The 27,178-nt window shown below is 44.4% G+C and overlaps 1 protein-coding gene and 1 non-coding gene across 3 annotated transcripts in view; one reads left to right on the top strand and one right to left on the bottom strand.

Annotated features, from left to right (window-relative positions):
* LOC126215063 (angiotensin-converting enzyme-like) overlaps window positions 1–27,178 on the top strand; it is a 240,769-nt gene that overhangs the window by 85,084 nt on the left and 128,507 nt on the right. The gene's annotated exons all lie outside the window — the stretch shown is intronic.
* Trnar-ucu (transfer RNA arginine (anticodon UCU)) lies at window positions 24,848–24,920 on the bottom strand. The gene has a single exon. It is a non-coding gene; the product is annotated as a tRNA-Arg (tRNA).

Here is a 27,178-nt window from a genome sequence, read left to right on the forward strand (position 1 = left end):
TCGTGCTCGGGTAGCTTTTTCATGTCTCAGGTTATTCGTAGATAATCCGCAGTTTCTGAGGGAAAAAACAGTCCAAGTTTTCGATGTGCTCGGTGTCCCTTTTAGCGAGTAAAAGAGTTAACCCGAAGCTGTGGCACAGTGGCTAGGATCGCGGCTTCGATTTTGAGCGTCCGTATTCTAAGTCCAGTTATTACTGTTTTTTTTTTTTTTTTTTTTTTTTTTTTCCGTAGAAGATTACTATACATACGTTTTCCAATATATGAAAGCTATCGGGAAAGTAACAGACGTTTTGAAATAAAAAATTAACAATACAGAAGAACCAATTTTTATTCACTACATTTAAAGGTACACTCTTGAGCTGTTATTCTACGTAACCGTCATTAAAATTAAGGTAGTTACAATATAGTGGCACAAGTTTTTCAATACCGTCTCTAAACAAATCTGCCGTCTGCGATTGGATTTTGCGAACCCACCTAGCACAAAATTTGTCATAACAAAACTTCTCTGTCACAATTTCATGCTCCAAACTCCGTGAAACTTGGGGAAAACATTGCGAAAGTTCCGTTATGGTGAAACGATGATTTTCACGACTTCTGTCGTTGATTTTCATCACCGTCAGTCACAATGCTAGGCCTACCACTGCGGTCGTTACTGTGAACTTTGGTATGGCCACTTTTGAAATCAGTGCACGACTGCCTCACTCGGCTTTCACTCATTATTCCTTTTCTGTAGACATCACAAAGGTCGCGATAATTTCAAACATGATGAGGTGTACAATGTTCAACATGACGAAGTACACGTCCTGCCTGATGATGCTCACTGCTGTAGCTGAGGTCTCAGACTGCCCCGAGCTGCTGCCAATTTGACGCTGTATTGACCTCAGTGCGAGGGCGTTGCGTGCTGAGAGGGGAGGCGTCGCCGTCAGGAGCGCCTCCCGTACTTTGCTGTGGACTGCAGCGACCCCTCCGCTAATTTCCATAGGATCATCGATTCGCGCTGCCATCTTCGGTGTGACAACGTGATCTCTCTACGACACCACAGATACGAAGTAGGGAACAGAATACTAATTCTACATTAATTATTCTCACTTCCAGCACAAAGAATTGCAGGTATTAAGTCAGACATCAATTTAATTCAATGACGATACACTCAAGGTCAAGCGATGCTTAATAATTTGTCGGTCCGTATCTTCAAAATTTTGACATCACTATAATTATAAGCGATTTCGTGTTCAGATACGTGATTCATTTAATAGTTTCGAAATAAACATACGGAATTTTCCAATTTCTGTGTCCAAAGAATCTTCTTGTTTCGCACTTTTAATTTAATTGATGATACTGTAGTCGGCTTCTCCCTGGCTGTGTTCTAATACTGCCAATGTTATCTACGTTTGACATTAGTGGACTACCTCTGTCGTCTTTCACATTCCATTCTGAACTGAATGTTTACAGTGCTTTGATTACAGACTCAGATTAAATGAAACAACAAGTTAACTGTTACCAGTCACTGTTTCTTTATCTCATAGACGCGTTTCAATCGTTTAAACCTCCATCAGGTGGATTTACATTTGTTAGTATGACATTTGTGTGTGAGTTGTGTTACGATTTTTTGGAGAAACTTGTGGCACTGTCTAGTGGAGAAACAAAACACTATTTCAGAACATGGTTTCGGGTTTCTTTTGACAGAAAATTAAACATATATCTAACTGTAAACATAATTAAAATAGAGTACCTCCAGTGGTCACAGGTTCCTTTCACTGTCGTCAAAAGAAATGTAAATCCACCTGATGATGGAGGTTTAAACCTTTGAAACGTAACTCATTTGTTTGAAGCTGTTTTATACGTGGGAGTTCGATCGTTTAAACAATCAGGAGTTTAATGGTAAATTATACTCTACAGCAATCCTTACCAAAACATTACCAACGTCCCAGTATACTATCGTAATGAAGCAACTTAAATCACTTAACAGAAGCAAGTCTTCCGGTCCAGACTATGTATCAGTTAGGTTCCTTTCACGGTATGCTGATGCATTAGTCCATACTTAACAATCATATACAACCGTTCGCTGGACGAAAGATCCGTACCCAAAGACTGGAAAGTTGCACAGGTCACACCAGCATTCAAGAAAGGTAGTAGGAGCAATCCACTAAATTACAGGCCCATATCGTTAACGTCGATATGCAGCAGGATATTGGAACATATATTGTGTTCGAACATTATGAATTACGTCGAAGAAAACGGTCTATTGACACACAGTCAACATGGGTTTAGGAAACATCGTTCCTATGAAACACAACTAGCTCTTTATTCACATGAAGTGTTGAGTGCTATTGACAAGGGATTTCAAATTGATTCCGTATTTTTAGATTTCCAGAAGGCTTTTCACACACTGTACCACACAGCGACTTTGTAATGAAATTACTTGCTTATTGATTATTGTCTGAGTAATGTGACTGGATTCGTGATTTTCTGTCAGAGATCACAGCTCGTAGTAACTGACGAAAAGTCATCGAGTAAAACAACAGCGATTTCTGATGCTCCACAAGATAGTTACAGGCCCTTTGCTGCCCCTTATGTATATAAATGATTTCGGAGAAAATCTGAGTAGCCGTCTTAGGTTGTTTTCAGATGATGCTGTCGTTTATCGACTAGTAAAGTCATCAAAAGATCAGAACAAATTGCAAATCAGGTTTAGAAAAGATATCTGTATAGTGCGAAAATTGGCAATTGACCGTGAATAATGAAAAGTGCCAAAAGGAACCCGTTAAACGTGGATTACACAATAAATCCGTCAAATCTAAAGGCCGTAAATTCGATTAAATACCTAGGAATTGCAATTACGAACAACTTAAATTGGAAGGAACACACAGAAAATGTTGGAGGGAAGTATAACCAAAGACTGTGTTTTATTGGAAGGACACTTAGAAAATGTAACAGATCTACTAAAGAGACTGCCTACACTTCGCACTCTTTTGGAGTAGTGATGCGCGGTGTGGGATCCTTACCAGACAGGATTCACGGAGAACGTCGAGAAACTTCAAAGAAGGGCAGCACGTTTTGTATTATCACGAAACAGGAAGGGAGTGTAACTGAAATGATACAGGATTTGGGGTGGACATCATTAAAACAAAGGCGTTTGTCGTTGCGGCGGAATCTTCTCACGAAATTTCAATCACCAGTTTTCTCCTCCGAATGTGAAAATATTTCGTTGACGCCGACCTACACAGGGAGAAACGATCATAATAATAAAATAAGGAAGAACAGAGCTGGCACGGAAATATATAGGTGTTCGTTTTTCCACGCGCTGTTCCTGGTTGGAATAGTAGAGCATTATTGTGAAGATGGTTCATTGAACCCCATGCCAGGCACCTAAATCTGATTCTCAGAGTTCCGTTGTAGGTGTAGAATGTGTTTGCGAGTTCTCGTCTGGAATACTGCAAACGGACTTAGCTTTCCTGGGAAGAGGAAGCATGTCGTTGAGTACTGCCCGCATCTCGTGGTCGTGCGGTAGCGTTCTCGCTTCCCACGCCCGGGTTCCCGGGTTCGATTCCCGGCGGGGTCAGGGATTTTCTCTGCCTCGTGATGGCTGGGTGTTGTGTGCTGTCCTTACGTTAGTTAGGTTTAAGTAGTTATAAGTTCTAGGGGACTTATGACCACAGCCGTTGAGTCCCATAGTGCGCAGAGCCATTTTCGTTGAGTACTGGCTGGCCATCGAGACCAGATGGAGAAGAGAACGGCCACTCCTGTGTCAGTGACGATATAAGATGTGACAGTTTTGGTGGTCAAATGTTTGGTCGAAAGTGAAGTTGTAGACTCCGCCCTCAGGGAAAACAGACTGTAAAATGCGGGAACTATGGAATTGTTCGGTGTTTTGCACCAAAATGAAATTAAGACATTTCACATGCACTAGAGCGAAATGCAAAAATTGTTTTCTGACACACAAACAAGAATGTAGTACTTTTATTGTATCACACTAGCGCCTGTCGTGGGCAGTGATACAGGTAACGTACTGAATTTTGAACAGTGTACGTAAAATTGTTCACATGACCGTATACATCTGATTTAAGTAATTTAATAATCTTTACAGTACTTCCGCATGTGCAAAGTAAAGGGTTAACACGGCTGCGACGCACCTGCACAATCTTCTGGGCTCCGCTCCTAATAGAATCCAGGCGGTTATCGAGTCCGTGGGCTGAATTATACGGCTCTAGTATGATGCTGGTAATGATTTCTCCAGGGGTGACAAATTTTTTCTCCGGTGAGCTGATATTGATTGAAGAAACATATTTCTCAGTACGATAAATTCGTGAGGTTCTCTTCACTTAAAACTTCCGGGCTGATAGACCGTGGTCGAAGTATAAAACTCTCTCCTGACGCCGCTTTACCTCCGAGGATGTCTCCCGCAGTCGGAGACGAAACGTCGGGGGAGAGTTTTATACATCGACCACGGCCTATCAGCCCGGAAGTTTTAAGTGAAGACAATACCGGCCGTGAAAGCTTACACTGTATGATCGTGAGGTTCTGTTCACTATTATAAAAGCGGCAATTGGAAAACGTGAAATCCACATGTGCTGTTACTTCTGAGTCATACGGTACTGTTCACTGAATATTCCCAACCGCTCCATTTCTCACCTGTTGTGTGTGCTGGTTTTAACTCTTTCGAGAGTTTCGGCCCGACAGAAACGTGAATATTCAGCAAGTTTGTGCGTGTGTCGGCCCCCGTGTAAACACCGGCAGCTGAGACGCCGTAACTGCCAGCCATTACGTACCGCCCACGGCTGAGTCGTCTCCACTGCTTCACTCGTGCAGACATTAACTGTGAGGGACGGCTGGACGGCTGGACGCCTCTTGCAACGCCTTTTCGCCTCAGCAGCTGCAGGCCTTTCGGAACAGAGAGCGCAGACGATGAAAACTCCCCACACAGTTAAGCCATGGCATCAGCTGGTCGAGTCGTTGGCCACGTAACCTCTCCCCCACGCCCCCGCATGCTCATTCCCACCCTGCCTCCACTGTGTCAAGACGTTTGCTACGTTTCTCCGCTGGTCTGCAAACAGTCCAACTCATTTTGCCGACATTGCAGTATGTGATCCCGGTCGGAAATGTCGCACATGTTAAAATGTTCTGTAAATGGAATCTTCTTCCATCGCTGCTTGATAGGAGAACTATAGATCCAAAGCACTACCGTAATAAAGAAACACGTAAGCTATAGATTTTAGTTCAGCATTTCTTTTTACAACGATTAGTTCTCTCTTTGTCCTACTTCTGCATCACCTACCATTTGTAACACCTTCCCAAGCTCTTCTACAGGTCTGCTATCTTGTAATTACTTTACTTTGTTTCTTTAATTTAATTGACGCTTTTGAATAGCCTGCTAACTTTTCTCAGCGCATATACTTCTTTTATATCAAGTGCAATCCCTTGCCCATTTCGTCCTCTCACTCTTTCACTTCATCCTTGCCCCCCCCCTCCCTCTCCCTCCCTCTCTCTCTCTCTCTCTCTCTCTCTCTCTCTCTCTCTCTCTCTCTCTCTCTCAGCCGGCCAAGGTGGCCGTGCGGTTCTAGGCGCTTCAGTCCGGAACCGCGGGACTGCTACGGTCGCAGGTTCGAATCCTGCCTCGGGCATGGATGTGTGTGATGTCCTTAGGTTAGTTAGGTTTAAGTAGTTCTATGTTCTAGCGGACTACAGGCAAAATACCCTCAGACAGCAAGAAGATTGTAGTAATTCGGATTCGGAAGGAGGCAGATGGTGTCAGGTATGAATGTCACCGAATAATGTTTAATGAGACATTTTTGCAAAACATGAACCCGAATTATTTATAGAAGAATGAAAAAACTGGTAGAATCCAATCTCGAAGAAGATCAGTTTGGGTTCCACACGAATATAGTGACACTGCCCCGACGACTTATCATAGAAGAAAGGCAAATCTGCATTTGCAGTATTTCTGGATTAAAAAAATATTTTGACAACGTTGGCTGGGTTACACTGTCTGAAAATCGGAAGGTAGTAGGGATAAAATACAGGTAGTAAAGGGTTATTTACAACTTGTAGAAAATCTACACGGCAGTTAAAAAGAGTCGGCAGTCAAGAAAGAGAAGCAGTGCTTGAGAAGGGAGGGAGACAGAGTTAGGCTATAACTGCAGTTTATTCAAACTGTTCATTGAGCAAGCAGCAAACAAAACCAAGTAGAAATTATGTAAGGGAATTCAAGTTCAGGCAGCACAAAGAAAATCCTCGAGGTTCGCGCATAACATTTTAACTCTTTCAGGGGCGGCAAAAGACTTGCAAGAGCAGTGGAAAGGAACAGATAACGTCTTGAAAAAATATTATAAAATCAATATCAACAAGAGTAAAATAAAGCTAATGGAATAGTATCGCATTTAATTAGCCAAAATGAGGCAGTTAGTTTAGGAAACGGGACACGAAAGTTAATAGATGAGTTTTGCTAATTGGATAGCAAAATGGTGACGGTTGAAGTAGAGGAGACATAAAATGCTGATTGTTTATAGCAAGGAAAAAAGAATTCTGAAGAAAAGGAATTCGTTAACATCGAATACAAATTTAAGTGTTGGGAAACTTTTTCTGAAGGTAATTATGGAATGTAGCCTTGTACAGAAGTGAATCTTGGCTGAATGAGCAATTCAGACAGGAAGAGAAGCTTTTGGAATGTGATGCTAAGGAATGTGCTGGAGATCGGACTGGTAGCTCCAGCAACTAGTGACCGGGAACTGAATCGAATTGCGGAGAAAAAAGGAATGCGGGCACAACTTGGCTTAAAGAAGGGTGACCTCCTTCGAGCGCGCTGTATATCTGCTGATAATCCTATCTGGTACGGATCCCATACACGTAAGCAATATTCTACGCAGTATGGGTCTTGCGAGAGCTTTGTAAGCAATATCTGCTTTGTAGCCCAGCCTCACTTTCCCAGCATCCAACCACCGAGAGCACCGTATGCCGGCTGCAATGTTTTTTTGTGAGCTCACGAGATACTTTCAAGAAGGCACTTACTTCATTCTTTTTTTTTCCCCCTGCGACCGCAGGCGCACAGATCATCACAACCATTTCATCAGGTGAAATAAATTTTGGAAATTAGTTGCTCACTTTTTACCTCATTTATAGTTCTTATTTTTGATAAAATATCCGGACGAAAATCTACAGATGGCCGATATAGTACCTGAAGCATAGAGGTACTCAAAGTACCCTCCGCCACACACCATCAGGTGGCTTGCGGAGTATGGATGTAGATGTAGAAGCACAGGGTGCATCAAAAACTGGCGAAATATTACCTCGCAGGGAGCTAGCCCCAGCAATCACTCTTCACTAACCTGGTCCGATACTCGGCAAACTCGCATTTTATTTACCAAGTGGCAGCGCGCAACGGTGCCAGGTACGTCCCTGCAGTCGGGGAACGCAGAGTGAGCCCGGGTGCCGATGTGTGCAGCGGCGTGAACCTCGTGGACGGACAGAGCGAACTGAGGCCAATGTAGCTCCGATTGCTGAATCCATCTCGATTGTCATGTAGGTGATTTTTTTTTTCTGCAAAGACGTTGTAAAACGCGAACATAAAACATGTCCCAGCATTGTGCAACACATTGACGTCACCGACGTAGGTCTATAATTATGCGCATCTGTCTTACGACACTTCCTGAAAACGGGAATGGCGTCCTTCTTTTTCCACTATGTACCCTTCGCTGCTCCCGCGATCAGAGGTAAACTACTGGTAGAAGGAGCACTCTTTCGCATAATTTCTGCAGAATCTTACAGGTATCTCATCTCGTCGTCAGACCTCTCCGCTATTAAGCGACTGTAGCTGCATTTCTCGTCAACGATATGTTATCTCGACATGTGACACTTCGGCGTTCTCGCCGCGGCTGAAGACAGGCACCGCGTTACGACCGTCCCCTTTGGAACGTTTCGGAAGACCGAATGCAGTTTCGGTACCAGTATGGTCACTGATCGGCTCAGTACGTGATTTCGATCTGCTGACTTTGTGTAGGAACGAAACTTCTTAGGATTTTTAGACAAATCGACAGATAAAATTTTATTTCTCTTGCTTTATTCGCACCATACCTGCGTGATATACAGCATCCAGACCACAACTCCATTAACAAAGATTCAGAGGTGGTAGTATGGACCAAAACAAGGAAAAAAGTCTAGTAAACATGCGCTGTAAAATACTTACTTGAATAGCTATGGGCAGGTTTTCATCCTCGATACCACGAAACAATCTTCTTCTTCCTCCTCCTCCACTTTGATTTCCATATTTTGGGAGTAAGTAGTACGGTCGAAAACAAGAAAAAAAGAGTCCATTAAACACGGGCTCTAAAATGCATATATTAAGAACTATGTGAACGTGTTCAATAGAGGAAATGTGTTTCACAGTAGTAAAGGACAAAAAGTCCTCGTAGTTCTTAAGTTGGGCATTTTAGAGCCCATATTTACCGGACAGTTTTTCTTGTTTTGCAGTATACTAACATCTCTGAAAGTTTGTCGGTGGTTCACCCTGCATAATACACTGCGTTGACGAATGTCGTTGGATAGCAATATACACGTATACAGGCGGTGGTATAACAGCGTACACAAGGGATAAAAGGGCAGTGCTTTGGCGGAGCTGTCATTTGTACCCAGGTAATCCATGTAAAGAGGTCTATGACGTGATGACGGCCGCACGACGGGAACTAGCAGACTTCGAACGCGGAACTGTAATCGGAGCCAGACGTTCGCCACATTCCGTTTCTCAAATCGTTAGGGAATCCAGTATTCCCAGTTCCACAGTGTCAAAAGTTTGCCGGCATTACCTGTCACCGCAGGCAACGCAGTCGCCGACGGCCTTCACTTAACGACCGAGAGCAGCGGCGTTTGCATGCAGTTGTCAATGCTAAGAGACAAACACACTGTGTGAAATAACACCAAAAATCGATGTGGGACGTACAACGAACGTATCCGTCAGGACAGATCGGTCAAATTTGGCGTCGATGGGTTACGGCAGCAGAGGAAAACGAGATCGCATTCGCTAAAAACATGACACTGCCTGCACCACCTCTTCTGGGCTCGTCACCGTATCGGTTGGATACTAGATGAGTATAAAACCGTGGCCTGGTCAGGTGAGTCCCGATTTCAGTTGGTAAGAGCTGAGGGTAGGCTTCTAGTGTGGCGCACACCCCGCAAGCAGCCACGAACCTGAGTTGTCAACAAGTCACTTTGCTATCTGGTGGTGCCGCCATAACGGCACAGACTGGGCCCTCTGGTCCCACTGAACCGATGGTTGGCAGGGAGTGGTTATGTTCGGCTGCTTGGAGACCTTATGCAGCCATTCGTAGACTTCATGTATCCAAACAACAACGGAATTTTTATGAACGACAATGCGCCATGCCACTGGGCCACAATCGTTCGCGGCTGGTTTAGAGAACATTCTCGACAGTTGGAGCGAATGATTTGGCCACCCGTATCGCCCGACACGAATCCCACCGAACATTTATGGGATATAATCGAGACATCAATTGTGCACTAAATTCTGCATCGGCAAAACTCGAGCATCTATATACGGCTGTAGAGGCAGCGTGGCTCAGTATCTCTTGTCGAGTCCCTGCCACGTCGGGTTGCTGCACTACACCGGGCGAAATGCGGTCTGACACGATATCGGGTGTTGCCTCATGACTTAACTGACCTCAGTGCATGCCCGTATATGGTCGTTTTGCTACACTTCACAGATGCACTCCACTGTCCCAGAGTCCTTGCAACAAATCTGAGTCTGAAATGCGTGGAAATGAAATTGGTTTGATTGGGAAGAAGTCAATGGAGATGCTGGCATAAAATGACCCAAACCACTGTGCCAGGCTGACTGAACCTGCACTGTAATAAATGTGGCCATGTGTCTGAGGCACGCCTGAACGCATCTTCAGCTAGCATGTTGGTTAAGGCGATTTCTTCTAATTTGCCAGAAGCCCGGGTTTGAATCCCGATATTGCACAAAATTTTCAATTGTCATGCGTTCGTAACAAATGAAGTCTGCCATTTTCCTTCCCTACTGCAGATTTTACGTGATGGCCCCATTGCTTCTTATCACTAGCTCCGAATGATTAAACAATGAGTCATACTTCTAAGCTCACCACTAATTTCGTGATCGAAGAGTAACAGGATCATTTCTCTTCTAAAGCCAGTAAACAAATTTAACAAAGTAGACAATGTAACACTCAGATTTCAGTTCAGTAATTGCTGTTAAAAACCTCTGATCATGTAGGTTGACACACTGATTTCTATTCGAACGTCTTTGTTTTTCCAGTGGCACGGTTTAAACCTTGTTTTTTACTTATTTATTTCCGATGACCAATTTTTGCAATGTAAAAAAGAGGGATTATCGTAATGGATGGAAAAGGCAGTGTTGTTGCTTGCGAATCTTAGCCAATATAAATTTTCTGAAATATAAAATTATGATTCTTGGCCTCCTGATCTTACAACGACGTATTATTTGTCTCATTTTCTTCTTCTTGTGCTTCTTCTGCTCTTCCATATTAGGCAAGCTGTGGTGTGTTACGGTTCCCATCCTTTTCTCGATCTGGTAGGATCTCTCTCTCTCTCTCTCTCTCTCTCTCTCTCTCTCTCTCTTTTGGTTCAGAGTTCTTTATGTAGCGTGATAGTCTCTTTCGATCCATTCTTTGTAGATGTTCATTCTATTTCTTTTTTTTTCCATCGATTTCTTCTTTCACTATCTAGATTTTCAACTCGTTTCGAATATCGTCATTTGGTATTTTATCTATTCTTTTCATGTCTTCTCCGCTCTAAAAATTCCCATTCTATTCCTTGCATTTGTTCATCTCGTCTTTCATTCAATGCCGACTATTCGCTTCCATATGACAGGGTTGGCAGAGCGACTGATTTATGAAATTTCCTTCGTGTATCATTCAATGTTCTATGCTTTCAAGTTTTGTTAATTCTTCCACAGACAAATATATTCCACTTAATCTACATCTCTTCATCGTTATCACACGATACTTAACACGCAAGGCAGTTAAAATAGATGTTTAGTCGTTTTTTTTCATTAACTAGTATCTTTGTTCTTGAGGAATATTTTACACAGAACGCCGTTCATTTAAATTTGCTAGAAGATATTTCGGATTCTATTCTGTAGGTATTTTATTTAGTTCATAAATTCTTTTTTATGAGTAAACTTCTCCTGAAAAAGTCAATCTGTCATCAGCATATAGGAGTGATTTCAGCTTCACGGAGTATTTTATTTGTACACCACTGTTTATCCTAGGATTCGACATGCGGACCGCAGTTGCCGTAAAGATCGGACGGCACTGCGGATTAACTACAGCCTTGATTCTGCCCTTTATTGATTTGTATCGGTTGTGTATACGTGCCCTCTATATGTAAGATTACTGAAACTTCTTTATGCAGACTTTTGATAGCTGGTGTAAGCTTTGTGCTCCAATATTTTCAATGACTTTTGTCTAATAACATTATGAAAAGGTTGCTGCGTTTTTCATAAGATAAAAAAAGCCTCAAGAAGTGTGACACCGTTCACAGCTTCGTTTGTAGGTTCGTGGAGATCTACAGACGGCTGGTACGTGCGAGCTCCTACACGTGTGAGCTTCCTGGACCAGCGCTTCATCAACTAACACTCGTGCAAACGACGGGGCTTGAAGCCACCATCAGGGTCCTACTGACGTTACCATTTACAGCGTCTCCACCGATCTTTTGATGCGACGAGTTTCCTCGTTTGTGAATGCTCGCTGGAAACCATCTCACATTTTGTTTTCTATCTTTTATTTGGTATGGTATTCTGGTTCTGACGATGGTGTGCATCCAAAGATGGAATCTCCCTCTTACAAAACGCGCCATCTTTAATGGGACGACTGTAAAAGGTGGTAAAGTGTGGTTGAGTCGTTGTGTGGGTTGTTGAAGTGTTCGTAGCTTCGTCGGCACACGTGCGTGACGGTCTGCGAGCGCCAGACATCCGCTCACCACGGACTCTGAAAATCCCCCGGATGCTCCGTGCAGAAGCGCCTCTGGCAGGCTGCACAGTACGGCTGAGCCGCTGCCTGCGGGCACAATGCGCTGCCCCGCTGACTTCCCGACAAGAGTGCGTAGCATCGAATCCCGTCCGCAGTGACGGCAACAAAAAGAAAGACGCTTTTCACCAACACTCTGTTTCCTCTAGATTCTGCAAACAATTGTCTTGCTAAGCACTGCTCACTCCGTTCGCCCACTAGACCTATACGGTAGTAGATATCGACGCCGAGCTTCGTGCCGTGTTCCTTGACCTGCAGAAAGCATTCATTTGAACAAAATACTGCGCTACAGAATACCAGGCCAGCTGTGTCACTAGATCGGATACTTCCTAGCATACAGAACACAGTATGGCTTTCGTACGAGAGAAAAAGCTTCAGATGTAAAATTAACTTCGGACGTACTGGAAGCTAGGTTGAGATTCATTGGGAGAGTCCTTAGAAAATGCAGTCCATCAACAAAGGAGGTGGCTTACAAAACACTCGTTCGACCTATACCTGAGTATTGCTCATCAGTGTGGGATCAGTACCAGGTCGGGTTGACAGAGGGGATAGAGGAGATCCTAAGAAGAGCGGGGCGTTTCGTCACAGGGTTATCTGGTAAGCGTGATAGCGTTACGGAGATGTTTAACAAAGTGGCAGACTCTGCAAGAGAGGCGCTCTGCATCGCGGTGTAGCTTGCTGTCGAGGTTTCGAGAGCGTGCGTTTCTGGATGAGGTATCAAATGTATTTCTTCCCCCTAGTTATAGCTCCCGAGGAGATCACGAATGTAAGATTAGAGAGATTCGAGCGCGCACAGAGACTTTCCGGCAGTCATTCTTCCCGCGAACCATACACGACTGGAACAGGAAAGGGAGGTAATGACAGTGGCACGTAAAGTGCCCTCCGCCACACACCGTTGGGTGGCTTCCGGAGTATAAATGTAGATGTAGATGTACCTAGCTTTACAGGACCATTAGTTCTTACTAACTAACGTAGTTGATATGATTAACGGCTGCAAATGGTCTCCAAGTAGCCGAACATAATCATTTCCAGTCAACGATGTGGGCAGTTGGACCAGAGGAGCACAACCCACACCATTATGGAGCCACCACCAGCTCGCACAGTGCCTTGTTGACAGCTTAGGTCCACGGCTTCGTGGGGTCTGCGCCACACTCGAACACTACTGTCAGCTCTTACCAGCTGAAATCGGGACTCACCAGTCCAGGCCACGGTTCTCCAGTCGTGTAGGTTCCAGCCGGTATGGTCACCAGTCCAGGAGAGGCGCTGCAGGCGATGTCGTGCTATTAGCGAGGGCACTCGCGACGCTCATCTGCTGCCAAAGTCCATTCAAATCAAATTTCGCAGTATTGTCGTAGTGGGTACGCCCCACATTGAGTTCTCGCACTGTTACTCGCCTGTTAGCACTGACAACTGTACGCGAACGCCGCTGCTCTCCGTCGTTAAGTGGAGGCCGTCGGCCACTGTGTTGTCCGAGGTGAGAGCTGATGCCTTAGGTTAGTTAGGTTTAAGTAGTTCTAAGTTCTACGGGACTGATGACCTCAGATGTTGAGTCCCGTAGTGCTCAGAGACATTTGAACCAACAGCAGTGGACTGTGAAGCCTTCTCAGTGGAATGCGGCATCTGTGGAGTCTGAAGCCAGATCAGTCTGGCCGTGTCCTTTGTGTGGTAGCTGTTATTTTGTTTTTCCTGAAAAATGATAAATGTAATAATAGAACAAGGAATTGTCGTGAAGTTTGACACGAAATTTGGAAAAACTGCTACTGAAACTTACGTATTACTAAGGGAAGTGTAAGGCGATGACTGTTTATCGCATACGCGAGTTTTTGAGTGCTTCATGCGTTGCAAGATGTCCTATAAGACGGTGAAAATGAATGACGCTCGGGATGCTCTTCAACAGGAAAAATTGATGAAAATATCGAAACAGTAATTAATCTGGTTCGATCTGACAGTCGGTTGAGTTTTCGATCGACCGCTGAAACTGTAGGAAGTGTCAGGGAATGCGTAAGGCAAATTCTAAATGACCATTTTAACATGAGAAAAGTGTGTACGCAACTGGTGCCGAAAATTCTCACGATCAAACAAAAAGAAGCTCTGGAAAATGTTTGTACTGATACTTTGAATACCATTGGAAATGATCCTAATACCTTGCATAGAGTGATAACATGTGACGAATTTTGGTTTTTCACTTACGATCCAGAAACTAAGCGCCAGTCGATGCACCGGAAGGGGTCGGCTTCACCGAGAGCGAAAAAGCTCGAAACAGCAAATTAAGATTGAAAGCGATGACTGTTTTTTTTTTTCTTCGATATTCATGGTTCAAATGGCTCTGAGCCCTATGGTTCTTAACATCTGTGGTCGTCAGTCACCTAGAACTTATAACTACTTAAACCTAACTAACCTAAGGACATCACACACATCTATGCCTGAGGCAGGATTCGAACCTACGACCGTAGCGTCACGCGGTTCCAGACTGAAGCGCCTAGAACCGCACGGCCACACCGGCCGGCTCGATATTCATGGAATCATGTATTTCGCTGCGTCCCTGAAGGTCAAACTACTAACGAACATTAGTACCTTGAGCTTGTTGCTCAATTCGTGACAAAATAAGACGGAAACGGCACGAATTGTGGAAGAATGAGTCATGGGTTCTGTTAAGAAGTTCCTAGCGACGTACAGCGTCCCAGTGTGGGGGCCACGCACCTTATCCGTCTGGCCCAGTACCACCTGACTTGGATGTGTTCCCTAAGGTCACAACTGCATCGCGGATTTCACTCCGCTAGATCAGTTGGAAAAAAAAAAAAAGCGACACGCGTCATCGAGGAGTTCACAGAGGAAGACTTCCAGCACTGTTTCCATCGCTGGAAAATTAGGGACACAGGAGGGGAGTATACTGAGGGTGATGATAACTAAATATTGATGTTTTTGAAAGAAAATATTTTACAGAAATAGTCCCGTTATTGTAGCCACACCTATTGTAGCCTAGACTTCCTGCGCCGTGGTATTTCGCGAAAAGACTTTAAGAATAATATGAGACAGAGTCCATGTCACACTGTGGCCCAACTGCTTTCTGAAACTCCTTCACCAAACAAGACGAAGTAAATATTCCTGAATTCCAGTCAAGAACAACTGCCAAGATGAGAAACATAGAAGTAGATATCCTCGGTGTAAGAAAGCAGCTTAAATCACTTAATAATGGCAAGGCCTCCGGTCTAGATTGTATACCAGTCAGGTTCCTCTCAGAGTATGCTGATAAAATAGCTCCATATTCAGCAATTATAAACAACCACTCGCTCACAGAAAGATACGTACCTAAAGACTGGAAAATTGCTCAAGTCACACCAATACCGAAAGAGAGAAGTAGGAGTAATCCGCTGAATTACAGGCCTATATCACTAACGTCGATTTGCAGTAGGGGTTTAGAACATATACTGTATTCGAACATTATGAAGTACCTCGAAGAAAACGATTTACTGACATACACTCAGCACGGATTCAGAAAATATCGTTCTTGTGAAATACAACTAGCTCTTTATACTCATGAAGTAATAAGTGCTATCGACAGGGGATGTCAAACTGATTCCATATTTTTAGATTTCCAGAAGGGTTTCGACACCGTTCCTCACAAGCGTATTCTAATCAAACTGCATGCCTACTGAGTATCGCCTCAGTTCTGCGACTGGATTCGTGATTACCTGTCAGAAAGGTCAGAGTTCGTAGTAATAGACGGAAAGTCATCGAGTAAAACAGAAGTAATATCCGGTGTTCCCTAAGGAAGTGTTGTTATAGGCCCTCTATTGTTCCTGATCTATATTAAGAACATAGCAGACAATTTGAGTAGCCGTCTTAGATTGTGTGCAGATGATGCAGTCATTTACTGTCTTGTAAAGTCATCAGATGATCAAAACGCCTTGCAAAATAATTTAGATAAGATATCTGTATGGTGCGAAAAGTGGCAATTGACCCTGAATGAAGAAAATTGCGAAGTTATTCACATGAGTACTAAAAGAAATCAGCTAAATTTCGATTGCGCGATAAGTTCAAAATGGTTCAAATGGCTCTGAGCACTATGGGACTCAACTTCTGAGGTCATCAGTCCCCTAGAACTTACAACTACTTAAACCTAACTAAGGACATCACACACATCCATGCCCGAGGCAGGATTCGAACCTGCGACCGTAGCGGTCGCGCGGTTCCAGACTGCAGCGCCTAGAACCGCATGGCCACTTCGGCCGGCTACGCGATAAGTCACACAAATCTGAGGGCTGTAAATTCAACTAAATACTTAGGGATTACAATTACAAATAACCTTAATTAGAACTATCAGATAGATAATATTGTGCGTAGAGCAAACCAAAGACTGCGATTCATTGGAAGTACACTTAGAAGGTGCAACAGGTCTACTAAAGAGACTGCTTACACCACGCTCGTCCGCCCTATTCTGGAGTATTGCTGTGCGGTGTGGGATCCGCATTAGGTGGGACTGACGGAAGACACCGAAAAAGTACAAAGAAGGGCAGCTCGTTTTGTATTATCGCGAAATAGGGGAGACAGTGTCACAGACATGATACGCGAATTGGAGTGGCAATTATTAAAACAAAGGCATTTTTCGTTGCGACGGGATCTTCTCATGAAATTTCAATCGCCAGTTTTCTCCTCCGATTGCGAAAACATTCTGTTGGCACCCACCTACATAGGGAGAAATGATCATCACGATAAAATAAGAGAAATCAGGCCCGCACGGAAAAATTTAAGTGCTCGTTTTTCCCGCGTGCCCGTTCGGTAGTGGAACGGTAGAGAGACAGCTTGAAGGTGGTTCATTGAACCCTCTGCCAGGCACTTTATTGTGAATAGCAGAGTAATCACGTAGATGTAGAATCGTTGGTTTCGCGCTGCACTACAGCAGGACAGGGCGCAAATGACACCGGTGCACAAAGTACCCTCCACCACACAAAATGAGGTGGCTTGGCGAGTACACATGTACGTATGGGAGCTACCTAGCTCGCCACGCAGAGCGGGTAGGGTCCACGTGAGCCGGCCTGTCCTAGACCACGCTAGGACTGCACTGCAGGTGGGACTTTTTTCCGCTGCCGGCAGTCTTGTGCAACGCGGAAGGACGCCGGCCGGTCCACAGCCGTGAAGGTCGCGCTGCCAGCCTGGCCCTCCTGTTCTGCTTGTGCCCTCGGCGCTTCCTGCTGGCTTCGTCTCTCCTCTACTAGTCCTCACTGTCCACCCCTCTCTGTCTGCAGCTGGTACTCACAGTCTTCCAAACCTCTGCGTTTCTGCCGCGCAAACTCGAAATTACACAGCGAACGAATGCAAATTACATCGACGTGGAGCAACTTGCCTACTCCGAGCTATGCGTCGGTAATAGATGTGGCTAATAAGTCAGGCATTTTCAAGAAGATAACACATTAATATCTTTACCTACACTACGCAAACGTAATAATTAAGATGTACGTACCTCCGTACACCTGTAGGGTCTTTTGTGGTGCTTAGTTACACGCACTAACACAAAAATAAAAAAAGACGCACCGCGAATGAATTAGCTGGACAAGATGGAAATCGGTAGATGTCATGTACAGGGGATGGACAGAACAATGTGAACACCTGTACTCACGTGGGAATAGTTTGTTAATAGGGGGTTGGACCCCCCCATTTGCCCGTAATACAGCTGCGGTTCTTTCTCGAATACTTGCATACGATGACAGTATAGTCTCCAGTGGAATGTTATGTCACTCTTCTATCAGAACCTCTTCTAACTCCTGCAGTGACGTGAGAGGCGGAAATCTGCTGCGGAGTGTGCGCTGCTATACTGCCCACAAGAGTTCCATAATGTTCAAGTCCGGGGACTCCGCTGGCCAGGGAATATGCTGCAGTTAAGTCGCATGCTCCTCGTAGCACGATGCCGGCCGCGATTCTAGGCGCTCAGTTCGGAACCGCGCGACTGCTACGGTCGCAGGTTCGAATTCTGCCTCGGGCATGGATGTGTGTGATGTCCTTAGGTTAGTTAGGTTTAAGTAGTTCTAAGCTCTAGGGGACTGATGACCACAGCTGTTAAGTCCGATAGCGCTCAGAGCCATTAGAACCATTTTTCGTAGCACGATTGTACTGTCCTGGCTGTGTGAACGGGTGCATTATCCTCCTGAAATATGGCATCATTGTTGGCGAACAACATTTGAATTATGGGGTGCACCTTATCACATAAAACGTTCACATATTTGTTGACTAAAACAAGGCCTTGGAGAGTAATGATGGGACCTGCAGAATACTATGACATTGCCTCGCACACCATCAGACTTCCACATCCGTGCTTAGCCGTTGTAATCAAGCAGCCATGATTGTAGGCTTCTGTTGGCGTTCTCCAGACTTAAACCCGGCCCGATGTTGGAAATAACGAAAACGTTGACTCGTCGGACCACATGACGTGTTTCCACTGGCCAGCCATCCAGGATTTATGCCCTTGATATCATGTTTTACGTTTCTTTGCGCCGGTTGGCGTCAGTAATGGTTTCGGTGTAGGAGCTCGTCCACGAATATTCGCTTTATGGAGTTCATTGTGGGCAGTGTCGATAAATACGGGGTATCGAAGATTGCTACTGAGCTCTGCAGTCCATTAGCTGCCGTAGTTTTGTGTTGTTTTGGCACAATTCGTGTTAGCGTACGACGACCTCTGTCATTTAGCTATGATTTCCGCCCACTATTGCATTTACACAATGATGTCTCCCTGTTTTGTGTAGGCCGTTGAAACAGTTGCTCTCGAAACATTGAGTAAGTTGGCTGTCTCGGTTGCTGATGCTCCAGCTAATGGGGCCCCTACAATCTGCTCTCTTTGGAACTCTATTAGGTCTTTCACTGCACGTCGATCTCGGCCTGTGAATGTAAATGTGAATTCTGTGTACTACTCGTAAATCTGCACTGATACCTGGTCCGTACTGAACACGTATAGGCCAGCGCGACACGTGGCTTACCTGGGTTGTTGACCGTCAAACACAACCATCCCATTACTACCACACTATTTTGCCTATGCCCTGTACATAAATAAACAAACGATGATAACAATTTCACAAAAACTGGATGATTTATTCAAAACAAAGAGCTTCACAAACTGAGCAAGTCTATAGCGCATCGGTTCACCTCTGGCCCTTCTGCAAGCGCTTATTGGAGTGGCCCTGATAGTTGTTGGATGTCCACCAGAGTCATATCGAGCCAAATTCTGCGCTACTGGGACGATAGATCGTTAAAATCCAGACGTGGTCGGAGACCGCTGCCCGTAATTGTCCAAACTTTCTCAACTGGGGAGAGAACCGGCGACTCCGTTGGCCGAGATAGGTTTGGGCAGGAACGAGGACAGAGAGGAAATTCTCGCCGTGTGCGGGCACGCACCATCTTCCTGAAATGTAAGCACGGGATGGGTTGTTCTGAAGGGCAACAAAACTGGGCGAAGAACACCTTCGAAGTTGTGCCATAAAGGTGCCGCTGAGGACAATCAATGCGGTCCTAGTATGAAAAGAAACGGCACACCCGACCGCCACCCCTGGTTGTTGGACGACTGTCAGACACGTCTCCGACATGGAATCTCATCGAGTGGGCTACAGTTGTCTTGAGTCCCGCGTCGAAATAACCACCGATCGCAAGTGAAGACACGAAGCGAGGAGTCGAAAGGTATAACCTATTGAAATTACATTCGTTCTTTGAAATTGCAATCGCTTGTCTGTCTTCTCTTCTGTAATGTTGGCTTCCTTAGCCAGCACACGTACGATACTGAAATCGGTGTCAAGGCCCCAGTTGTAGTGATGTTCCACTACCGCCGATTTCACACTTGTTTCAGCCGAGTGTGGCGTTTGCGTTCCTCAGTAAATTGTTTAACAATCCTTCCCGTTTCGCCGACACACACTTAGAAGCAGCCACATGTCGCTTTATAGGTGTCCGCAGTGTGGAGGTGCATGGAACAGGCAATAGGCGTTAAGTAGAGCTTTATTAAAGTCTTCCTGATGGTTCCGCTGTGGAGATGACACACTTGTTATATGGCTACAGGGCAAAGAAGGGTTTCATGGGCTCCACAATTCTTAAATGAGAGACACCGCAAAAACAGCTTTATCTTGCAGGTAGAGAGCGATGTCGATCTGTTGTTTGTAGATGTGTTTGTACATAGGCGACCTGACAACGCTATAAGACACAGTGTGTATAGAAAGCCTAATAAGTATTTATTTACATTCCACTTCCAGCACCACCCAGGCCAGAAACAACCAGTGCTCACATGCCCTTCGTATCGGCGAAAACGAGAAAGGTTGGAATCGGAGTGGGATTTCTCAAAGAACACAATGAAGGCCTAAGGATACGACAGATTGTCCATATTAAGCTAATAGGAAGCGCCTTCTTATGCTTTTAAGTTACGGTTTGTTTATGCAGTCACTGGCCGCATAAGCAGAATTCCACGGAAAATGGCATACAGTCAAAACAAAAACAAAAGGCCTTTCCGACACACAACGGATGCACCTGAGTACCTCCATACTTTCGGCTTCGGTGGAACGACGTGTCGTTGCGGTTAAGTGTGTGTAGGCGAAACGGAAAGGATTGTTAAAGAATGTGTTGAGGAAGAAGAACGCCACACGCGGCTAAAACACAGTGTGAAATCTGCATCGCGATAACCGCTGCCCTGACGTAGATTTCAAAAACGGACGTGAGCTGTCAAAGGACACCACAATTTATAGAACAACAATCCGAGAAGTGATTGAGATTTCTACGAAACAATGTAACTTCACCGGAGACGACGGGCATACCTGTAGACTTCCGGTTTAACGGCTGCGCCGTGCGAGCAGGAAAAACAACACCTGGAAGCTACATCTGCGTTCAATAGTTTTTTTTTTTTTTTTTTTTTTTTTTTTTTTTTTTTTTTTTTTTGCAGTGCACACATAGTGTGTTGTGGGGCGATCACTCTGTTGCAGAAATAATTCAAAAGCCAAGATCGCTTAAACGCTGTTCACTAGATGACCGGTTCCAGCACACTAAAGGTGCCGTCATCGGATCTGAATGTAGCTTAACAAGTATAAATCATTTGGATATAACGATACATGAGGCAGACCAGCTGATATAAAATCACTGTCGCAGAAATAAAAATTAAAAAGCAACTGTTCTCATGGTCGTTCTATTCCATCCGATATATAAAACCGAGGTCACAAGATAAAACTATTTGACACATGACCGCAGCTCGACTAAATATTTCTCCTCTCTTACTCTGCCCGTTTGGCCTCTGTCCAAAGATCCACGAATAGCGGCAGGAAGAATTTTACACAATCTGAAACACAAGTCCGGGAAAAGTTGTTTTCTGTCCAATGACGACAGCCCGCCACCGGTAGCCACATGCATTTTACTTCTCCAGCACGAGCGCGAGAAAACTCTGTAAGAGATCGCGACGCTGGTCTCTGGCAGTCTTCAGTCAGCCGTGGACATCACGAGATATTGAAGGAGGGCTCTCCAGAGGCACTGAATCGTCGATCACACAGAAACAGTTCCACGCGGTCTGTGACAACGGCTATGAAAGCCTGTAGACTTACGTAAGATGAGATTAGTTGCTGCGCACACCTGGAGGCTGTGCTGCATACGTAAACTGAACAGGAAGGAGTCTATGCTATTTCAGTCTTTCTCGGCGTATTCCACAGATGAATTCTTCTCGGGTTATCAATCGAGTGGTGGCGTCGCCTTCTAGCAACGTTTCAATGAGTTTCGTACCCATCACCTGGCGAAGTCTGAAGATGATGGGTGCGAAACTGATTGAAACGTTGCGACAAGACGCCACCACTCGGCTGATACCCCGAGAAGAATTTATCAGGAAGGAGTGGTAACAAATGGTGCAATTGGAAGTGCGCTCCTCCTCGCACTTAAGATCGATTTGCAAGAGAAGAGATATAGCTTTTCATGTGGATGTCCCCCCCCCCCCCCCCCGCCCCCCTGTCAGTTAAAAAATATCACCTGCCAAGCTTTCGCTATGACGAATAATACTTGCAGATGCGTCTGCTGAGTGCAGAAATTTGTTGAACTTGAGACTGCGGCGGCTTCGACTTTTTACAGCCGCTGTTTAGCCTGCCTGAGGGCTCTACTGATGACTGCAGCTGCAACTTCAGTGATGTCTTCCAACCGGAAATGCTACTTGTGCTTCAACGTTCATCTCACGTGTTCGAATGAGGCTCAGTGGGACAGATTTCAGTTCTCAAATTATAGAATTTCTTTTTGACGTTCTCAGTAATAGAACAATTATAAGAGCACGGGACGTTGATGAGTCATCTAAGGTGGCGGACTGACAGCAAGCGATTGTTCAGTCAGTCATTACCGAGGCAGTATGCGAGCCAGTGGCCATCTTTTCTTACCATTACCTTATGTCTGTTCAGAAGATACAACAAAGCTAATGATGCACAAAATGAATCGTACTTAAGGTAAGGCCTCAATGAAAAGATGGGCGCAGTGACATTTCTCATTGTAATATTTCGATGGCGTTTTGTCGGATGAAGACATGTTGGTGGTGATCGTGACTACCTCGTGGAATGAATCTGTACGTAGCTTTTCCTTTGCCCTAAGCGCAACGATCATATTGAGCAACATGACAGATAAGCTGCACCCCTCTGTCACTGCCTGTTCTTCTTCTACCTCCTCTTCATGTTCTTCCACTGTTGGACCTGCACTCTGGCTTCAGAACAAGTTGTAGATGGACTTCTGCTCCTTCTACTTCTTTAAAAAAAGAGTGTATTCCAGTCAACTTGCTCAGAAGATTTCCCCAATTCTGCAAATGCTGTAAACGAAGACCTGCTTTCTTCAACCTATCTTCTAAGATACATCGTAGGGTCAGTATTGGCTCGGATGCTCCTAGATTTCTCCGGGAACCAAACTGACCTCCTTCAGTTTTTGCCAGGTTTTTCAATCTTCGGTGAATATTTGGTGTCAGTATTTTGCAAACGTGACTGACTAAATTGATAGTAAGGTACTATTCACTCCTGTGGCGCCTGCGTTATTAGGAACTGTTACACTCTTCCTGAAGTCCGAGGGTATTTCGCCCGTCTCTTACATCTTGCACATCAGATGGAATATTCTGTCGTTTGTAACGTTTCCACAAGGTGAGTTTCAACAGCCATATAGTGTTTTATAAAGTGCATTTTAACCAGCAGCTGTTAATTATCCCATAAGTCATCAACCGGTTTCGATTATTAACCATCATCCATAATGTAGGGTACAACAGATTAGTTAAAAAGTCCCATATTCTTCTGAAGCTGAACCACATCGAAATTATCCACAGTTGTACAACCAATTTGTCTTAGGATACCGACAGTCACATTTTATGCGAAACATACAGACACAGACATCCTGGGATGTTTTTAACTAATCTGTCGTACCCCACGCCAATGGCCTTGCCGCTGTCGGGCTGGGCTGGCACTCGGATGGGTGACTATCCGGTCTGCCGAGCGCTGTCGGCTAGCGGGCTGCACTCAGCCCTTGTGAGGCAAACTGAGGAGCTACGCGACTGAGAAGTACCGGCTCCGGTCTCGTAGACTGACAAACGGCCGGGAGAGCGGTGTGCTGACCACATGCCCCTCCATATCCGCATCGACCGACCTCTTCGGACGGTGTTCAGTTTTTAGTTGTACCCTACATCCTCGATGATTGTTAAGAAGTGAAACCGGCAGATCACTAATGAGACAATTAACAGCTGATGGTTACAATGCATTTTATAAAATATTCTGTCGTCGTTGTTTCGTCCCTGGGTGTCGACATCATCTAATGCAGGTACCTTGTTTCGATTTTTTCAGTGGTCAGATTCTTCGTAATACTGTTGCTGAACAACAGTGGGTGGTTCCCAGCCTTTTGTGTTGACTTTCTACCAGACGTTATCACCCACCGATTCACTTTGTGAGACGACGAATGTCGACATCCGTCCTCTGTCCCCGTGGCTGGTTTCGAACCGGCACAAGAAATCTTCAGAAGAGTTTTGGCACTTTTAGAAGCATCAGATGAGAAGCGTTTCGTTTCGTGGAAGCTTTTGGTACTAGAATTTCAATATCAAAAATATAGTAAAAAATTTACGTGGGCCGATGTGTGACGTGAAGAGATTCTTCTTTATACTGCAGTTTCTGAAGGATTTCTGTCTCCTCTTAGACTATGATAATGCTAGTGGAGTAAAAGTGACCCATTTTCAGTGGTTGAACAACTTTACCGTGTATTTCACACACGAGTATACTTCTACATTCCTTTCTTGTCTTCAACTACAAACAAAAGAAAAGGCCAAAGTCCCGAGACACGACAGAAATAATCGGTTGAAGTAAAAATCTTCTGATACACATACAGACAGTTTCGACTGGTTTCCTGGAAAGGCACGTACCACATTCAGGGGTTGGGAAAAAAAATACGGAAACACCGCGAGAAATGGGTGCTTGGATATGAATGCAGACGCATTCCAAGCCTGCAGCCAAGCAAGGCAGGTGTGCAGCGTCCTCAACACATTCCAAGTGTCCGTTTCAGTATAGTTTGTAGTGGCTTTCCTCTATCAGATGATCCGCAAAAGCGTAGTGTGCACTACTACTTTTTCAGGCTCACAGGTGCTCAGAATGACTAGTTTTAAAAGTTTGTACTTGTTTGGACCATGTACAAAGTTTAGCAGGACTACAAAATGATATATTCAGCTTTGTGTAACACAAAGCGGTGTTTCAAACGCCCAGTCTGAGAAAGTTTTGCAGTCTCTGCGTATTCGGCTTCATGTGTGTCTGAGGTCGAACACACGAAGGAGAGGACAAGGAATGCAAAGTGCGACAGTAGAATACAAGTTCCGCGTATCAGTGGCGTTTAAAAATGCTTCATCCCTTGCGGGGATCGAACCCGCGACCTTTGGATTAGAAGTCCAACGCGCTATCCTCTGCGCCAAAGGGACGATGTCGCAGTTCCTCGTTTCACACAGATTATAAGAGCTCTAGTGAGTCACACGAGCGCTTTTGCTGCTACCGTCGCGAGGTCAAGCTAGTCGTCGTGACGTCATCGGAATGACGCACTCCGCTGCACGCGCCTGTCGATCCGAACGCTTTGTGCTCTGGGCCGCACTTGAAAATTAATTAACATGGTTAAAATTATTGTTGTACGCAACTGGAACGAGTAACTCACATTTGTGTGTGACACTAAACAGAAATCACGCTGTGGAAGAGGGTTCCACTACTGGTGACAGCAGCGATCCGACTGACTCGCCCGCCACTGAAATGGCGTCAGGTGAAAATATTTGCACCGATATTTATAATTTCTTTACTTTTGGGCTTGGTGGTCTAGCGGCAATGTGTGCGGCTCGAAACCGAAAGCTCCTGGGATATAATCCCGGCCGGACCATTGAAGTTTTCAGTCTGCCTTTAACCCTCTAACGGTAAGGTGAAGTTTCCTGACGTAAACGGTAAGGTGGGGTTGGATCAGACCCCACCCTCCAAATATCGCTTTTTCGGGGTAAAATAAACAATGAATAATGGGAAAAAGTTTTATTATCAATTAAACACATATAATATTTGTTATAACAACAAGTTTTTCTTATTTTTATAGTCAATAAGTAAGAATATAAAGTACTTTGGAAAAAAATAGGAACTTGATTACAAAAAACACCTTAATATGGCTTCAAATGGCTCTGAGCACTATGGGACTTAACATCTGTGGTCATCAGTCCCCTAGAACTTAGAACTACTTAAACCTAACTAACCTAAGGACATCACACAGATCCATGCCCGAGGCAGGATTCGAACCTGCGACCGTAGCAACACCTTAATAGAAATATTCTCTATAAAATTATTGAAAAGATAGTGAAAATCAATAGATTCAGTCATCAACTAGGAACCTGAGTGCTTTAGAAATTCTAAAGATACTAATTGTATAAAATAATTATAGTGTCAGCAGTTTCGAAATATAAAATTCTCAATAATAAATATCTTTGTACACATAATGTAATGGGAACAAATAATAAATGAATGATGTTATCCTGGAAACGATCACATACAGCCCTGAAAATACATATTTGCCACAATTTATCACATCTCAGTTTCTTTACAGCCAGGTCATATAATAACTTTATGCTCCCCACATATAGAACGATTACACTTACTAAAAAAAGCATTCCCCTTCCTATCTTTCGATCTGTCTCAAAAATCACATCTTCTTTTCTTTAGTGGCTGTGCTTGGGTAGGCTTGTCTAATTCGATTGGTTCTTTTTATAAAAGTTCTCCAATAGACGGAGCTCACGGGGAAGACGTGTGTTATTCAACCTCTTTTCCATAAGAGATTTTGTCAAAGAGAGTGCAAGATTTTTGAGAAATGATATTGTCGCGTCATTTGAAAAGCTGCCCATTTTTCTATTGCTTTTGTAAATGATAACACTATTTATAGCAGCGATGTCTAAAATAGCATAAAAGTACCGCGTGGGCCATCTTCTCGATTTTCTTTTTGTGGTCCTGCTGTGGCAAAGCATATCTAATACATCGACCCCTCCTTTAGTTACATTGTAGAACTCCCCAATTTCAGGCTTATTTGATTTTTCATTTATCTCTCCAGAGAGGTGCACAGACGATATCAGTAAAATTTTTTATTTGGGGTAAATGACACCAAAGTTTTGTCGTCCTGATACATATATGTTGACGAGCCTACCGGAGCGGAAAGCAGCCTCCTCAATGTACCTACAAATGTGAGTTTCTTATGGAGGAGGGCGTCAGTCACCTCCACTGAGGAGAACCAATTGTCCGCTGTAATGTTTCTGTTAGAACCCCTGAGATTCCGTCAGGCGCAAAACATACTGGGCAGGTAAAGGCAAATCTTCAGGTCTCCTCTTTATTCTGTTGTCCTTCCAAGTGTATGGAATGCCACGCAAAAAATAGAATGTCCTTGCGTCGCATAGTGACATTATTTTCAACCCATATTTCTCGTGTTTCGATGGGATATACGTTTTGAATGGAGAGGCACCCCGAAAACGCAATAGAGTCTCATCTACTGTGACATATTCAGATGGACTATAATTGTTTTCACTGTTAGATTCAAACATGTCCCACACTTCTCTGAAAGCCGCAAATTTGTCGTCGATTTTTCTGGCCTCTCTGGTGGCTTTATCATCGAAGCGGAGGTTTTCTAGAAGAAATGCAAACCTTTTCTTGGACATAGTGTAACGGAATA

The sequence above is a fragment of the Schistocerca nitens genome, chromosome 12, assembly GCF_023898315.1.
Source record: "Schistocerca nitens isolate TAMUIC-IGC-003100 chromosome 12, iqSchNite1.1, whole genome shotgun sequence".
Classification (NCBI taxonomy): Eukaryota; Metazoa; Arthropoda; class Insecta; order Orthoptera; family Acrididae; genus Schistocerca; species Schistocerca nitens.